This window comes from Heterocephalus glaber, unplaced genomic scaffold (genome assembly GCF_053883595.1).
Source record: "Heterocephalus glaber isolate CG9 unplaced genomic scaffold, H.glaber_assembly_v1.0 deba00001594, whole genome shotgun sequence".
Taxonomy (NCBI): domain Eukaryota; kingdom Metazoa; phylum Chordata; class Mammalia; order Rodentia; family Bathyergidae; genus Heterocephalus; species Heterocephalus glaber.
This window is the reverse complement of record NW_028258369.1, coordinates 11,131,809-11,150,504: the sequence shown is the minus strand read 5'-3', so window position 1 is coordinate 11,150,504 and position 18,696 is coordinate 11,131,809. Positions and strand designations below refer to the sequence as shown.

The 18,696-nt window shown below is 37.9% G+C and overlaps 1 long non-coding RNA gene across 6 annotated transcripts in view; it reads right to left on the bottom strand.

Moving 5' to 3' along the window:
* The window catches only part of LOC101716130 (uncharacterized), a 72,080-nt gene extending 63,559 nt beyond the window's left edge, over window positions 1-8,521 (bottom strand). For 2 of the 6 annotated variants that reach the window (XR_015444107.1, XR_015444106.1), the window contains exon 1: window positions 8,267-8,518. This is a non-coding gene — a long non-coding RNA (uncharacterized LOC101716130). Of the gene's footprint in view, window positions 1-8,266 lie in introns of all 6 variants that reach the window. The other 4 variants (XR_002389683.2, XR_002389684.2, XR_002389685.2 and 1 more) reach the window with 3 other exon arrangements.
* Window positions 8,522-18,696: the final 10,175 nt, after the last annotated feature.

The following is an 18,696-nucleotide window of genomic DNA, read 5'->3' as shown; positions in this document are numbered from 1 at the left end:
TGATAAGTCAATACGTATCAGTTATAATCATCAATGTTAATGGTATCGATTCACCAATCAAACGAAATAGACTGGCAGAATGGGTCAAGAAGCAAGATCCAACAATATGCTGGATACAGGAAACACAATTCAAAAAGAAACTCATAGACTGAAAGTTAAAGGGTGGAAAACAATACTCCATGCGACAGAACCTGAAAAAAAGCAGGAGTAGCTATCCTCTTTGCAGATCAAGTGGATTTCAAGTCAACACTGATTAAGAGAGACAAAGAAGAACACTACAACCTGTAAAGGGAACAATCCAAGAGGAAGGGATGACAATCATAAATATATATGCACCAAACACTAGTGCACCCAATTATCTTAAACAAATCCTAACGGACATGAAAAATCAAATAACCACTAGTACAATAGTAGTGGGGGACCTCAATACTCCACTGTCACAAATAGATAGATCAACTAGACAAAAAATAAGCAATGAAATACTAGAACTCAATAAAACTCTTGAAGGAATGAACTTAACATGTTTACGGAGTGTTCCACCCCACAAAATCAGAATACACCTTCTTTTCAGCTGCACACGGGTCATTCTCCAAAATAGACCACATACTCCCTCATAGAACATGTTTAAGTAAGTGCAAACAAATTGAAGTTATCCCCTGTATATTATCGATCATAGTGTGATGAAATTGGAGATCAATAGAAAAAGGAACTGCAAGAATTTCATAATCACATAGTAATTGACCAACACACTTTTGAATAACCAATGGGTCACAGAGGAAGTTAAAGGAGAAATCAGACAGTTCCTTCAATTAAATGACAACTAATGACAATACAACATATCAGAATCTATGGAACACAATGAAGCAGTCTTACAAGGGAAATTCATAGCAGTGACTCATATTAGGAAAACGGAGCGAGCCCAATTACAAAACCTGATGCTGAAACTCAAGCTTCAAGTAAAAGAAAAGCAGGACAAACCCAAAGCTCATACAAGGGAGGAAATTATAAAGATCAGAGCAGAAATCAATGCAATGGAGACTAAGAGAATGATACAAAAAATCAATGAAGCCAAGAGTTGGTTCTTCGAAAGAATAAACAAAATTGACAAACCCTTAACCAACCTTATCAGAAAAAGGAAAGAAAAGGCCCAAATCCATGCAATTAGGAATGAAAAGGGTGAAATGACAACAGACCCAGCAGAAATCCAGAGGATCATCAATACCTGCTTCCAGAACCTATACGCCAATAAGATGGACAACACAGAAGAAATGGGCAGATTCCTAGATACATATGAATTACCAAAGTTGAATGAAGAAGACCTAAAAATTCTAAACAACCCAATAACAATCAATGAAATTGAAAACATAATTAAATCTTACCAACTAGGAAAAGCCTGGGTCCTGATGACTTCACTGCCAAATTCTACAAGACCTTTAGAGAGGAACTACTGCCACTACTGTTTAAACTCTTCAATGAAATTGAAAGGGAAGCAATACTCCCTAATTCATTCCTGGAAGCAAGCATCACCTTGATCCCCAAAGCAGAGAAAGACCCAACTGAAAAAGAGAACTATAGGCCAATCTCCCTAATAAACATAGATGCAAAAATCTTTAATAAGATACTGGCAAATAGAATGCAGAAGATCATCAAGAAGATCATACACCCTGACCAAGCGAGATTCATTCCAGGGATGCAGGGATGGTTCAACATATGCAAATCAATAAATGTAATACATTATATCAATAGAGCCAAGGACAAAAACCATATGATCATTTCAATAGATGCAGAAAAAGCATTTGACAAAATCCAACACCATTTATGATAAAAAAAAACCCCTACAAAATATTGGAATAGATGGTCTCTACCACAATCTGATGAAAGCCATCTATGAGGGCCAGGGATTTAGCTCAGTCTTTCTGGCACCTGATGCACAAGTGCAAGATCCCAAGTTCGATCCCCAGTACCCCTCCCCCAAAAAAAGCCATTTATGAAAAACCAACAGCCAATATCATACTAAATGGTCAAAAACTAAATTCTTCACACTAAAATCAGGAACAAGACAAGGATGTCCACTATCACCACTTTTGTTCAATATAGTCTTGGAAACATTAGCCACAGCAATTAGACAAGAGAAAGAAATAAAAGAAATAAAGATAGGAAATGAAGAAGTCAAATTGTTATTATTTGCAGATGATATGATATTCTATATAGAAGACCCCAAGAACTCCACCAAAAGTCTTCTAGACTTAACCAAATTCAGTAAAGTAGCTGGATACAAGGTCAGCACACAAAAATCAATAGCTTTCTTCTACATGAACAAGAGACTCACTGAGAGAGAAACAGGACAAATAATTCCTTTCACAATAGCATCCAAAAAACTGAAATACCTAGGAATCAACCTAAGAAAAGAAATCAAAGACCTCTTCTCTGAAAACTATAGCATTCTGAAAAGAGAGATTGAAGATGACATCAGAAAATGGAAAGACATCCCCTGCTCCTGGGTAGGAAGGATCAACATAGTGAAAATGGCCATACTTCCAAAACTGCTCTATAGATTCAATACAATCCCAATTGAAATTCCAGCAGCATACTTCATGGACCTTGAGGAAACGATCCAAAAATTCATTTGGAACAGGAAGAGACCCAGAATAGCAAAAGCAATTCTAGGTAACAGAGACATGGCAGGGGGTATCACAATTCCCAACTTGAAACTATACTACAAAGCTACTGTGATAAAAACAGCATGGTACTGGCAAAGAAGCAGACCTGAGGATGAGTGAAACAGATTAGAAAATGCAGAAACAACGCCAGACACACTCAGCCACCTCATCTTTGACAAAGGAGCCAAACACCCTCACTAGACAAAAGATAGCCTCCTTAATAAATGGTGCTGGAAAAATTGGGTTTCAACTTGCCAAAGATTCAAACTAGACCTATATCTCTCACCATGCACTAAACTAAAATCAAAATGGATTAAAGATCTAAATATTAAAATGAAAACGCTGAACTGGCTGGAACAGAGGTTAGGTAGAAGTCTTGAAGATATTGGTATAGGAAAAGATTTTATAAACAATACCTCAGTTGCCCATGAACTAGCACAAACAATCAACGAGTGGGATCTCTTCATATTAAAGAGCTTCTGGACAGCAAGAGAAACCACCAACAGTGTGAAGAGACAACCCACAATGTGGGAAAAAATCTTCACCTGCTGATCCTCAGACAAAGGTCTACTATCTCGAATCTATAAAGAACTTAAAAAGATCAGACCTCCCAAATTTAAAGACCCAATCCAAAAATGGGCATCTGAAATGAACAGACATTTCTCAGATAAAGAAGTAGAAATAGCAAATAAACATATGAAACAATGTTGAACATCCCTGGTCATTTAAGAGATCCATATGAAAACAATGCTGAGATTCCACCTCATCCCAGAAAGAATGGCTGCTATCATGAAATCAACCAATAACAAATGCTGGCGGGGCTGTGGGGAAAGAGGAACCCTGCTCCACTGCTGGTGGGAGTGTAGACTGGTGCAAGCACTGTGGAAATCAGTATGGAGATACCTCAAAGAGCTAGGACTGGAAGTTCCATTTGACCCAGCTATTCCCTTGCTGGGTATCTTCCCCAAAGAATTAAAACAATCATACCACAGTGATATATGTGCACCCATGTTCATAGCAGCACAATTTGTAATAGCTAAAACTTGGAAGCAGCCCAGTTGCCCATCAACTGGAAACTGGATAAAGAAAATGTGTTTTTTTATAAAATGGAGTACTACTCAGCCACAAAAAATGAGAAATTAGAGACATTTATAGCTAAATGGATGCACACTGAGGTGATACTCTTAAGTGAAATAAACAGGACACACATGTTCAAATACCAAATAGTTTCTCTAGTGTGAGAAACTTAAAGTGTAAATAAGGACTAAAAGTTATAATAGATACTGTGAAATAGGAAGAAAAGGGACAAAGGGAAAGGGGAAGTGGGAGGGGTAGGGGAAAGGAAAGAAGGGAATGGAATTAATATGAGAAAATGGAAACAAAGTCTTTGTAAATAGGGAGGGATGGAGGGGTTGAAGGGAGGGGAGGGGAATGGGGAAAAAATAAGAACCAAGATGCCAGGGATTTAGCTCAGTGGTGCCGCCGCCTGCCTTGCAAGCACAAGTTCCCGAGTTCAATTCCCGGTACCAAAAAAAAAATAAGAAGAAGAACCAAGAGAGATTATGTAAAGGTGCAAATTTCCAGTGATGAATGTCATTATATTGTATACCTAAAATGTACCAATAAAATTAATTTTTAAAAAATATTCCATCTCTGAAAAAATACTTAAGAAAACAATTTAAAATGAAAAAAGATTTGTTTTGGTTCAGTTTTTAGTCTATGGTCAGCTGGCTCCATTGCTTTTAGGCCTGTGGTGAAGCAGAAATATTCTAACGAAAGAGCATTGCAGGGGAAAGCTGATAAATTCATGTCTGTCAGGAAGCAAAGAAGGGGGGGGAAGAAGCAGAGCTGAAAGTGCGGGGACAGGGTATAGTCCTCAAGGCCACACCCCCCGATCCAATCACTTCAGCTGGGTCACGTCTCTTATTGACATCACCTCCCAATAATGCCATCGAATTATGATCTTTGCTGGGCACGGTGGCACACACTGTATTCCCAGCACTCTGGAAGGCTGAGGCAGGAGGATTCCAAGTTCAAACCCAGTCTGGGCAACTTGGTGACTTAATGAAACTCTGTCTCAAAATAAAAGAAAAAAATGTTAAGGGCTGGGGATATAGCTCAGTGTGAAGGCCCTGGGTTCAATCCCCAGTACTCAACTTTTATCTCACAATGGATGAATCCACTGAAGAAGTTAGAGCCCTAGTGATCCAATCACCTTTTGAAAGCCCCACCTCTGAACACATGAAACTTTGGGGGGACATATTAGATCTAAACCATAACTCCCAGTATCCCAAATAAAGCCCAAGATAGCATTTAATTTCTGTCCAGAGAAGCACCTTGGGGCTTTGGTTCTTCTACTGTAGTGTTTCCAATTGCATTTGTTGTCTATTATTATCAAATTACAAAATTTACACGAGTGCAGCTACCTATAAATTTGATTCTCCTCCATACCCTAAAAGGTAGCTGGCATGTATCCCATTTTTAGAGAAATAGCCAAGATAATATAGCCCAAAGTCATTTTTTTTTTGGTACTGGGGATCAAACTCGGGACCTTGTGCTTGCAAGGCAGATTCTGGAAGCACTGAGCTGAATTCCCGGCCCTCAGAATCATTTTAATTTTTATCAAGGTCAAATCCAATTGAGAAGCAGAGGTCATTTAATAACATAGATGAATCTCATAGTTACTAAATCAAGTGAAAGAAGCCAGATAAGAAAGAACACATACAACTGGCAAAATTAATCTGTGGTAAAAGAAGTTAGCACAGTGATTACTTCTGCAAGGGTGGTATAGCCTGGAGAGAGGCATGATGGAGCCTTCCAGGATGCTGGAAAGTTCTGTATCTCGATTTCAGTGGGAGTTCCACAGGCACGGACATATGTAAAAGCTTTAGATTTGTGTGCACTTTAGTGTATTTAAACTATCTCTCAAAAAAAGAGGTCACAGTTTTACCAGAAGTGGTTTTTCTTTTTGGTGCTGAGGATTGAATCCAGGGCCTCATGTGTGTTATACACATGCTATACCACTGAGTTACAACCCCAACCCCGAAATCTTAAAGAAAATTTCAGATGCTATTTTGAAGTTGCAAGGCCCCAAATTAATAATAGCCTTTATTTATTTAGATAGATCTGAGCAAATATTTTATAGCAGTTATCACAAATATTCACTTAATCCATTCTTACTCTATATGTTGACATAAAATTGCCCTTAAAAAGGATAAACAACAACAAAAATCCAAAGCCTAAAACCTTGAAAGATTTGCTTTAACAGTTGCAAGTACTGTCAGTTATATCCTTGGAACTAAGAATATTTTTATAGGAAGTTATATGTGTTAGAGTGTTCCCTTGAAGTTGTAGACTCTAATTGGTATGAGGGATTGATTTTAATCAAATACCTTTGATGACCTGGATGGCCGTGACTCCAATCTAATTTGAAATAATCCAATCGGCCCAGAAATGACCATGTACTTCTAAGGATTAAGAGCACAGTTAAAGGGACTTCTCCTTGAAAAGACATTTGGAAGACATATATTACAAAAGAGAAGATTAACTTAAAACACAAAAGAGAAGCTTAAAGCTGAGGGGTGAGATAACTAGGGTTGCAGGGCTACCAGATGTGCCAAGCAAGCCCGGAGCTTAGGCTCCTGCTTCCTGAGTTCTTATTCTTTCCACAGATCCATGGCTTCTCTGATTTCTTAAATCCTACTTTGTATTTAAAGTGGCTTTGTGCATAGAAAAGGTCTGCATCAGAGTCAAATCTTTAACCATGGCATTAACTGGGGAATTAGAACTACAAATTTGGAGCCAACAGGAATGATCGTCCTTTAACATGAATCCACGTCAAGGCTTTATATTATTGTAGCCCTATGATTTCTCACTGTCATATTGTTCATAATTTGAACTACATAATCCTAAGACTCAACTTTGATCTTATCTTCTTTATCATGTAAGGAGTTTGTACAAATGAAAGCACGATGTTTGAAAACACTGCCTCACTTGCAAAGATAAAGTTTAGCTATATTATTAGAGAGTCTAAGAATATTTTAAGTTTGAAAAAAAGAAAAAAGTCTGCATCAATGTAATAAAATTGAATATTAACAAGAGAAGGATGCCCCACTCTTCCCCAAGAAAAGTTTTTTATCTGAAAGTTTAAAAACACATTCCTCACTAATTCTTGGGTTAGAAAAAGAACTGAAAGTGGAACCATTCTATTTCTAAGTAAACAGGAATGCTACAGAGCAAAATCCATAGGTTGTGGCCAAATTGAAAGACTAAAATACAATAATTACAAATGAGAAATATAGAAGATAAACTAAATTTTCAATTCTGGGAGCAAGAAAATGGAAATGAACCTGAAGGAAAACAAAAGGCAGGAACAAGTTGGAAGAAGAAATAACAGAAAATCAGAAAAACCAAGACTGAGTCTTAAAACTCAAACTTATATATGGCAAATATATTATAACCCTACAGCCAGTATCATACTCCAATGGTGATACAGGTATTCTCATTGTATCAGCTATGATACTTTTGATTGCAAACAAGAAAATTAATTCACAGGGATTATTTTTCTAAAACACAGAAAGTATTTTTGTTTTATGTATTAGTATTCTCCAGAGAAGCAGGAACAATAAGATGTGTATACAGACAGAGAGAAAGAGATATCTCCATACTGAGTTCCACAGTGGTTGCACCAGTCTGCACTCCCACCAGCAGTGGAGCAGGGTTCCTTTTTCTCCACAGCCCCGCCACCATTTGTTATTGGTTGATTTCATGATAGCAGCCATTCTTTCTGGAGTGAGGTGAAATCTCAGCATTGTTTTCATTTGCATCTCTCGAATGACCAGTGATGGTGAACATTTTTTCATAAGTTTATCTGCTGTTTCTACTTCTTTGTCTGAGAAATGTCTGTTCATTTTGGGAAATCAGTATGGAAATATCTCAAAAAACTAGAATTAGAGGTCCCATTTGATCCAGCTATTACCCTGCTGGGTATCTTCCCAAAAGAATTAAAAGAATCATACCACAGCGATATATGTGTACCCATGTTCATAGGGGCACAGTTTGTAATAACTAAAACTTGGAAACAGCCCAACTGCCCATCAACTGGAGACTGGATAAAGAAGATGTGGGCTTTTTTATAAAATAGAGTACTATTCAGCCATAAATAATGAGAAAATAGAGACATTTATAGCTAAATGGATGCACATTGAGGCCATCCTCTTAAGTGAAATAAATAGGACACACGTGTAAATACCGAATAGTTTCTCTGGTGTGAGAAACTGAAAATGTAAATGAGGATCAAAATCTATAATGGATAATTTGAAATAGGAAGAAAAGGTCCAAAGGGGAAGGGGTAAGGGAAGGGAAAGGAATAAATATGAGAAAAGGAAAAAATGGAAACAAATCTTTGTAAATAGGAAGGGGTGGAGGGGTTGAAGGGAAGGCAGGGGGATGGGGAAAAGAACCAAGATACATCATGTAAAGGTACAAATCCCCAATGTTGAATGTCATTATATTGTATACCTAAAATGTACCAATAAACTTAATGAAGAGAGAGAGAGAGAGAGAGAGAGAGAGAGAGAGAGAGAGAGATTTTAAGATTTGCTTACATGATTATGGAAGCTGCAGGGTAGGCCAAAGTTTGGAGACCCAGGGAAAATCTGATACTGCCTTTCAAGTTTGAAGGGCTTCCACTAGCAGGATATTCCCTCTTGCTTTGCTGGGAAGTCAGTCTTCTGCTCTATTCAGGCCTTCAACTGGTTGGATGAGGCCCACATACATCACAGAGGACAATCTGCTCCACTCAAAATCCACTGCTTTAACCCCAAAGCACCTTCACAAAAACATCCAGAAAAATGCTTGATCAAATATCCGAGCACAGTGGCCCACACAAGTAAACATGTAAAATTAACAAATCCAAGTCCACCCCTTGTGAACTTGGCACCCATACACACCTCCTTGCACCACACTCTCCAAATACCATAACAAGGTCATAATTCCACCTACCATGACGCAACCATCCTGAGTACACCTGGAAAACCCACTAATATTTTGCTCAGAAGAGGTAAAGTCTTTGATATGTAATACCATAATTTCAATACTATGGTGTAAAGGTAATAATACTTAAACGGCACGATATAAGATGAAGACACCTTATGTTTCGTGAGAAGGGGATAAGAGAGGGAATAAAACAAAGCTATTTTACACTCACTGTTTTGAGTGAAACTGAGTTGTTTTTTCTCTACATAGCTGGTAGCTACTGCCTCAGCCCCTCTCAAAGGTCAGATTGCAAGTGCAGCTTCCAGCTTCCGTGACACAAACACAATGTGAAAGTTTGAGTTTTTAGTATTTACAGATCCTCAAGTAAACAAGCAGAGAGGGACAGACACTAGTCCCTCATCCCCATGTGTAGAAGTACAGTTCATGGACCAAGTCCAACTAGCTACTCTTCTAAATAAGTTTGCTTGGGACATGGCTGTCCCCATCTGTTTACATAGTATCTGTGGCCACCGATGCACTACAGTGGCAGAGGTGAGGAGCTGCGACATAGAGACTGGATTGCCCCAAAAGCCTAAGATATGGGGTACCTAGACCTTTAAAGAAAAAGTTTACTAGCCAGGAGTGGTAGTGCACACCTGCAATCCCAGCACTCGGGAGGCTGAGGCAGGAGGATTGCCATGAGTTCAAATCCAACCTGGGCTACATAGTGAGTTCAAGGCCAGCTTGAACTGCATAGCGAGACCCTGTCTAAAAAAATAATTTAAAAATGAAAGAAAAGGATAGAAAAAAATTACTGAACACTACTCTAAATAAACTTTATTTTTATGTTCAATTTTTATTTTTATTGTATTTTTAATTTTTATTGGCACATGCTTGCAGTTCATGCAGTTTACAATCATTTTGGGGATTGGTTACATGTACAAACTACAGTTTGTTTCTTTTTTTAATCCTCTTCCTCTTCCCTCCTCCTCCCTTCCTCCCCCTCCAGTTCCCCTATCCCATTTTTATTCTTGTTGACATTATTAATCTTAGCTCATGTGATGCCGTATAATATTTACAGTCATTGAGGTTAGTAGGTTCCTGTACATGTCACATCTTAATGCTACTTATTTACCTTTCTCTTCTTCCTCACCCCTTGCCCTTGTTCCCTTGGTCTACTTCTGTATTACAGAAGATCCATCCCCTTGGCCCCTTCTATCCATCCTTTATCATTCTCTTTGTTTGTGCTTTGCCTCACTCAAATGAGAGATATCATACAGTATCTAAGCTTGTGTGTCTGGTTTATTTCATTCAACATTATATTTTCCAGGGGCATCCATTTTCTTACAAATGTGTCAAATTTGTCATTCTTTATAACCAAGTACCATTGCGTTATATATAGACACCACATTTTCTTTATTCAATCATCTGTTGATCAATATCCAGGCTGCTTCCAGGATTTAGCTATTACAAATTGTGCTGCTATAAACACATGCATGTATCACTGTATTACGATGACTTAAGCTCTTTGGGGAAGATACCTAGTAGGGGAATAGCTGAGTCATATGGAATTTCTAATTTTGGTTCTTGGAGAAATCTCTATACTGATTTCCATAATGGTTGTACTAGTTTACATTTCCACCAGCATTGAAAGAGGGTTCCTTTTGCACCAAATCCTAGTCAGAATTTGTTATTGTTTGATTTCTTATGATTGCCATTCTTTCCAGAGGAAGATGCAATCTTAGCATTGTTTTAATTTGCATCTCTAATGGCCAGAGATGTTGAACATTTTTTCATATATTTGTTGACCATTTGTATTTCTTCTTCTGTAAAGTGTCTGTTCGTTTCTCTTGCCCATTTCTTGACTGGGTCTTTAATTTAAGTGGTTTACTTTTTTAGTTCTTTGTATATTTTAGATATACAAAGAACTCTGTCTGAGGAGTAGCTGGCAGAATTTTTTTTCCATTCTATAGGTTGTTTCTTCACTCTGATTCCTTTGCTGTATAGAAGCTTTGTAGCCTGATATAATCCCATTTGTTGATTTTTGCTGTTATTTCTTGTGTGATTGAGGTTCTGTTTAGAAAATCCTTTCCTACACCTATGTCTTCAAGTGTTTTACCTATTTTATCTTCCAGTAGGTTTAACGTTTCTCTTTTAATGCTTAGATCTTTGATCCATTTGATTTTAATTTAGGACATGGTGAGAGACAAGGGTCCAGTTTCACTCTTCTGCACACAGATAACCAGTTTTCCCAGCACTGCTTGTTGAACAGGCTACCTTTCCTCCAACTTCTGCTTTTGGCCCCTTTGTCGAAGATCCAATAGCTGAATATGTCCAGGGAAGTTTCTGTATCTTCAGTTCTGTTCCATTGATCCATGTATCTGTTCTTGTTCCAGCACCTTGCCATTTTTATCACTATTATTTTGTAGTATAGCTTGAAGTCAGGTATTGTTATGCCTCCTGCTTTTCTCTTGTTGCCCAAACTTGCTTTTGTTAAATTGGGTCTCTTCTGGCTCCATATGAATTTTAGGATTATTTTTTCTAGGTCTGTAAAGTATGCTGTTGGTATTTTGATTGAAACTGCATTGAATCTGTATAACAGTTTTGGAAGTATGGCCATTTTGGCAATATTGGTCCTGCCTATCCAGGAACAGGGTATATTGTGCCATTTTCTGATGTCCTCTTTAATCTCCTTTTGCAGGGTACTGTAGTTTTCTTTGTGGAGGTCCCTCACTTCTTTGGTTAGGTTAATTCCTAAATATTTCATTTTTCTTGAAGCTACTATGAATGGGTTTTATAATTTCTTTTTCATACATTTCACTATTTGGTGTATACAAATGCTAATGATTTTGTGTATTGATCTTGTATCCAGCTACATTGCTAAATTTGGTTATTAATTCTAGAGGTTTTGGTGGAGTTCTCTGGGTCTTCTATGCAGAGTATCATGTCATCTGCAAATAATGATAATTTGAGTTCTTCCTTTCCTATATGTATCCCTTTTATTTCTTTCTCTTGCTTAATTGCTCTGGCTAATGTTTCAAGTACAATGTTGAGTAGAAGAGGTGATAGTGGACATCCTTGTCTTGTTCCTGATTTTAGGGGGAATGCTTTTAGTTTTGCTCCATTTAGTATGATGCTAGCTATTGGTTTGTCATAAACAGCTTTTATCATAATCAGGTATGGTCCTTCTATACCTGCTTTTTCAGAGCTTTTATTATAAAGCAGTGTTGGATTTTGTCAAAAGCCTTTTCTGCATCTATTGATATGATTATATATATATATATATTTTTTTTTTTAACCTTGCTTCTGTTAATGTGATAATATCTTTTTGAGGATTTTTGCACCTATGTTCATTAAGGAGATTGATTGGCCTATAATTTTCTTTATTAGTTGAGTCTTTCTCCAGTTTTGGGATCAGGGGTTATACTGGCTTTCATAAATGAATGTGAGAGTACTCTGTCCCTTTCAATTTCTTTGAAGAGCTTGAAGAGCATTTGTGATATAAAATCCTTAAATGTTCTGCTGGGTGTGGTGGCATATGCCTGTAATCCCAGCATTCTGGAGGCTGAGGCAGGAGGATCGCTTTGAGTTCGAGGACAGCCCAAGCTACATAGTGAGTTTAGGACCAGCCTGAACTACATAGTGAGACCCTGTCTCAATAATAAACAAATAAACAAAAACCAAACAAACAAACAAAGATTTTGTAGAATTCAGCAGTGAATTTTTCAGGTCCTGGGCTTTTTTTAGTTGACAGGTTCTTTATTACAGTGACAATTTCATTGCATGTTATTGGGTTGTTAAGCATATTTGTGTCTTCTTGGGTTAGCTTTGGTACTTTGTATGTGTCTAGGGATCTGTCCATTTCTTCAAAATTTGCTAATGTGTAGGAATATGATTTTTCAAAGTACTTACTATCTTTTGGATTTCTACAATGTCTGCTGTAATTTCACCTTTTTCATTTCTAATTTCATTGGTGTAAGTCTGTTCTCTGCTTCTCTTGGTGAGTTTGGCTAAGGGCTTGTCTGTTTTATTTATTCTTCCAAAGAAAGAGCTCTTCAATTCATTTATTTTTTTGCTTTTCTTTTAGTCTCAATTTCATTGATTTCTTCTCTGATCTTTATAATTTCCCTCCTTAATTTCAGTTTGGGGCTTGTTTGTTGTTTCTCAAGTATTTTAAGATTTTTTCATTAGTTTATTTATTTCAGCTTGCTCTGTTTTCCTAATGTGAGCATTGATTGTGATGAATTTTCCTCTCAAAACTGCCTTCATAATGTCCCAAAGATTTCAGCAAATTGTATCATCATTATCATTAACTTCCAGAAAATTTTAAATTTCATCTTTGATTTCCTCTGTAATCCATCATTTGTTTACAAGTGAATTGTTGATTCTCTAGGAGATTTTGGCTTTTCCAAAATTTCTTCTGTCACTGATTTCTATTTTCATTGCACAGTGGTAGTATGCATGGGGTAATTTCAGTTCTTTTATATTTACATAGCCAGGCTTTGTGTATTGGTGTGTGATCTATTTTGGAAAAAGTACCATGTGCTGCTGAAAAAAATGTATACTCTGTTATAGTGGGGTGGAATACTCTGTATGTATCTATTAAGTCCATATATTCAAAGGTGCAGTTCAGCTCTACTATTTCTTTATCAGTTTTTGTTTAGTTGATCTATTTCTTAGAGAATGTAGGATGTTAAAATTCCATACTATGTTTGTGTTAGTGTCTATTTGATCTTTTAATTTCAGCAGTTTTTGTTTTGTGAAGAAAGGTGCTCCAGTATTAGGTGTATGCATGTTTATCAATGTTATCTCTTCTTGTTAGATTGTTCCCTTAACTAGTAGGTAGTGACCTTCTTTGTCACTTCTAATCAGTTTTAGCTTGAAGTTTTCCATGTCTGATATTAATATTGATACCCCTGCTTGTTTTCAGGGTCCTGATGCATGAAATATTTTCCACCCTTTAATTTTTAGACTATGAATATCTTTTTGCATTAAATGAGTTTTTTGAATACAAGAGACTGTTGGATTCTGTTTTTTGATCCAGTTTGACAGTGTGTGTCTTTTAATTGAAAAGGTTGAGCCTGTTAACATTGAGAGATGTTACTGAGGTGTGCTGGTTATTTAGTATCATTGCCTTCTTTATCTGTTGGTGAAGCCTTTGTTTTTCTTTTCCTGGCATTATTTGTTGCTGTTTATCCATTGACCTCACTAGTTTCCTCTGTATTTTTAGCTGTGTCTCTTCATTATTTCTGTTGAGAATATTCTTAAGTATTTTTTCAAGAGCTGGTTTAGCACTCATGTGTCTTTTGAGCTGATCTTTTTTCATGGAAATACCTTATTTCTTCATCTATTTTGAAGGATAGCTTTGCTGGATTGGTTAATCTGGGTTGGAAGTTATTTGCTCTTAGGGCTGGAAATACTTTACTCCAAGCTCTTCCGGCCTGTAGGGTTTGTGTTGAGAAGTCTGCTGTGATTCTAATTGGCTTACCTTTGTGGGGGAGGGGTGACTTTTTGTTTTGTTTGCTTTGGTTTGGTTGCTTTTAAAATTCTGGGTTTTTGCTGGATATCTGATAATTTAATAAAGATATGACTTGCTGAGCTTCTTTTGTCATAATTGTTTGCTGTTATATAAGCATCACTACTTGTATTTTAAACTCTTTTCTTACATTTGGGAAATTTCCTTCTATGATTTCTGTAAACATGTTAGTAAATCCATCTGTGCTATCTTCCAGTTTTTCCTGTAACTCCAAGTACAGATTAGTTTTCTTATTGTCATCTATTAGCTTCTGGATAGTCTTCTCTTGTTCTCTTATTTTCTTTTTGGCTTCTTTGAGCTCTTTATCATAACTCACTATTTTGTCCTCAGTATGGACACTCTGTCTTCACACCAGTCATGTTTGCAACTTATGAATTTCATACAGTTTGTTTATTTCAGGTATTGACATCTTTCAGGTCTGACATCTTTTCAAGGATTCCATATCATTGTTGAATCTGTCATTCAAATTTTGAACTGTTTTGATTAGGTTGTTCATTTTTTATCTACTTTCCCAAAGTGCACTGTGGGTATATTGAGTGAGATTGCTGTGAGCTTTTTATTCATTTCTTCTTTGAACTCATCTATTTTCTTCACCCTTCTATGAATGTTTCATAGATTTCTGCTACCTGGTATTTGTTTTCTTCTCCCTTTGTGACCCCTTGCTCTGCCTTGGGAGGGTTTGGAGAATTCAGGGATCTTCTGTTTTCTTGCTTCCCCATCCCCCTGTAAATATCTGTGATATTTCTCTCTTTTTCCCTTCCTTTCTTTGGGAGGGTAATGCAGGTTGAGGAGCAGAGAAGTGAGGGGAGTCTGTGACTTATATGGAGATTTTTTTAGTAGGCTACTGCCTCTGTGAATAATTTTAAATTCTGTATGTCCAGTGCTAGTGTTTACTCCTTCTGTTATTTACTTGAAATGATTTAGACTCTGCCCCTATGTTTTGCTGAAAGAACTATTTCAGCACCCACAGATTCAATCTAACAACACTTCTACATGATAGCTCTTGAATTACACTTCTCCCCTTTGTCTAGCCTGTACGCACACAATGACAGTTTATTGTTTGTGGTTGTTCCATAATGAAGTAGGTGAGATAGGGTGAGGAGAATGAAAAGGGGTTGGATGAGTAGTGTTAGGCACTAAGGGAGAGGTTTGAAGAGGGAATCGTGGTAGATGAGAAGAGAAGGTTGATGTGGGGTCTGATTCTGTTGTGGTACTTTTAGTTGAGTTGAAGGATTAGCATTGAGGGTTATCAGAGGATATTTATAGGGGTAAGGGTGAGATATGTGACAAAGGAGGTTAACTTTGTGATTGAGGAAACCTACATGATTGTTAGAACCTGCTGATGGGAGGACAATAGGGCTAGGTAAGTTATAGAAGAGCCAAAGGCTTATTATGGAAAGGATCAAGAGTTAATAATAGAGAAGATGAGAGTGGTTTTGAGGGAGCTAAGTATGGCAAATTTTAAAACTTGGGAGGAGGAGTTTATGTGCTTGGAAAAAGAATAAAGAAATATGTTAATAATATTGTTTCCAGGGTTTGAGGTGAAAACTAGACAGGGAGCTGAGACGAGGGAGAAAATCTAGCTAGCTATTAAATCAGAGCCAATGAGAGAACAAATACACAAAAGTAACAACCTAATAAACACAAGGAACCATTATAGAACATAACATGACCCCACATTACTTAAAAAAATCAAGAAACATACAAAAAATGAAAGCTACAAGGTATATGATATGAACACAGATTTGATATTCCAGTGAGACATCGCATAAGTGATTCTTTTTTGCCATTGCATAAGTAGCTTTTTTTTGCCAGAGAGTCTGAGTGCCCACACCCCAGTAACTCCTCTGATCCTCCTACTGCAATACTGAAGCTAACTCACACTCAGTACTTCTTTCAGCCAGTTTGGAGGCATTCTTGAAAACTCTGATCCAATTCAAGTTCTTGGGTTGGGAATATTTGCTGTCCCTCTCCCTAGGTGTGATGGTGGAATTGGCAGATAGATTCACTGGCATGATATTGTCCACTATGTCAGGATTATTCCTATGCAATCAAATCAGCTACAGCAGTAACAGGCTAGTCAATTATAGTGGTATCTATCTGAGCAAGTTGTGAAATAACATACTATGAGACCCTGTTTTTGGTCTTCCTTTAGCCTAGAAAAGAATTCCACAGTTATAGTGTAAGGATCCTAACAGCCCAAGTCTTGACCCATAGTTAATGGGCACTAAACATGGTGACTATGTCTCCTCTAATGATGAAAAACAGCATTCCACAGTAATTTTATAAAATCAGTTATCTGAGGTCCAGGGGGGTGGGGACTGGGTAATGACAGAGAGGGTAAGAGAAAGAAAAAAAAGCTTGTGTTTTTTAAAGTCATCTGCTCTGTGGTATGAAGAGGAGGAAGTAGGAGAGGGGCAAAGGATCCTAATGATGGTAAAAGTGTGCTATATATCTAGATGGGGATAACAGGGAAAACTAGGTACAAAACTGGTAATGAGAAATGGGGATGAGAAACGATTCTATGTAGATATAAATATTAGAGAAAAAGTTAAAGGAAGACAAATGGAAAATGGGAGAAGAAAGAGAAGAAAAATTGAGGGAAAAATAAGAAACAAGAGAGAGAAGTCTGGTGAAAAGATATCGATAAAGGTAGGAGAGATATAAAGGGACAGGGGAGAATTCCTTTACCCTCTATAAACTATTTTGGAAGAAAAAGGCAAGAGGAAGAGAAGCACACATACACAAACAGACACGTTCATATAAGAAGAAAGGAGAAAATACTGGAATAGAAATGGAGGGGGAAATGAACAAAAAGAAGACAGTAAAAAGAGGGAAAATTTTTTTAAATACAAGAATGTGAAAAATAATAAAGTTTTCTAATTTTTGAACACTTGGCTCTTTTCCTCAGCCTAGGATTAAGGAGCAGAGCTCAATCCAGGACTATCTTCCTTCATGCTGGAGGTCTAAGGTGGCGCTCCACCCCCAGCCTGGTGCTGTATGCAGGCATCTGGTTGCAGTGAGAACAGGGCATCAATGTGAGCTTTCAATCCTGTGTAACTCAGGCTGAACCTGGCCTCTGACGGCGGGAGCCCGGTTCGTGGTCACCAGCCCCTGCCCCCAGCAGGGCACCCTTTAGCCCGTGCTCCAACCACTGGCTGGCTGTCTTCCATGGCTGTCCTTCTCTCTTCCACTCTGGGAACTTGATGGTGCAGATGGTGACTCGAAGCCAAGGGGCTGTTCTGGGACCCAGGTTCAAATGCTCAGCCCTTCCCTCCAATGATGCAACTGTGGCAGCAGGGGCTGCACAGTGGTCACTCACCAACCGTTGATTGTGGAAGGCCACTCTGAAGGCAGTGTCCTGTGTTTTCCCTGCTGGTTCCAACTGCTGATGATTCTCTCAGCCCCAATGTGGTTCTCTGGTTCTCTGTGAGCCAAAAGTTCCACCTCACTCTGTCTTCCAGCTGCCAGCCAGCCAGCCTCTGCTTGAGGCACTGCAGTCTGCAAAGATCTTCCTCTCTCCTCCATTATGTGATTTCTTAGGTTTCACTTAGAACATTTTTCATCCCCTTTGTCAGTTCCCTCCTGGTTCCCAGGTAGCTTCCTCTCACTTTGATTCTTCTCTAAGCTATTGTTTTCCAGACTCTTGATGCTTTAACCTGGAGAACCTGAGCTGCTGGCACTCACTGCTCTGCCATTTTTCTCTCTCTCTCCTCTAAAGAAACTTTGATCTGAATTTTTCAAAATAGAAAACTCACTCATACTTGTGTAACTTAAGAATATTTAAAAATTTAGAAGTAAAACAGTAGATATTGAAAATGAGGAAAAGGAAAAGCTATGAAAAGATATACGATAGTCATGAACAATGTTCATGTCTGCATAATGGAAGTATTTGTCATTATTTTGTGTTTTATACATTAGTCTGAATTTCTTGAATTACAAAACAATAAAGCCTATTTTAACAAAGTTATCTGAATCTGTTTTGGTGATGTGTTCTCCTGCATACTGGACATCTGTTGGGATGTCCCATAGGAATTTGAAGTGAAACTTGCCTAAAACCACACTCTCCCAGCCCTCCCTTTCCACCCTGCCTCCACTGCCCAGGGACGTTTCCCCCTGCTTTATTAGCCAATCCCTTTCCATTCAGTGGCATCTGTCTAACTCTGCCTCAGTCTTTTTCACCACACTAGACGCCCTCTCATTCCCTGCCCCCCCCCAGTCTACTCTCCATCATCTTTTTTTGATACTGTCATCATCTTTTTAGATGACAATCTAATCATACTCCCCCTAGCTTAAAAATCCACCAACTGCTTCTGTATCCTATAAGATAAAGTCCAAATTCATTACCATGGCAATGAAAAAGTCCCTCGTGATTTTACCTAGCCTCCTTTCTTGTACTATCCTACTCTGCCCCTGCTCCCTTCCAAGACCCCTATTCTGCAACTACAGAGAGCTATTCATCTTTGAGCACTCTATGTCTCATCAGTCCTTAGTGTGCCTTTTCACACTCTGGTCCCTCTCCCT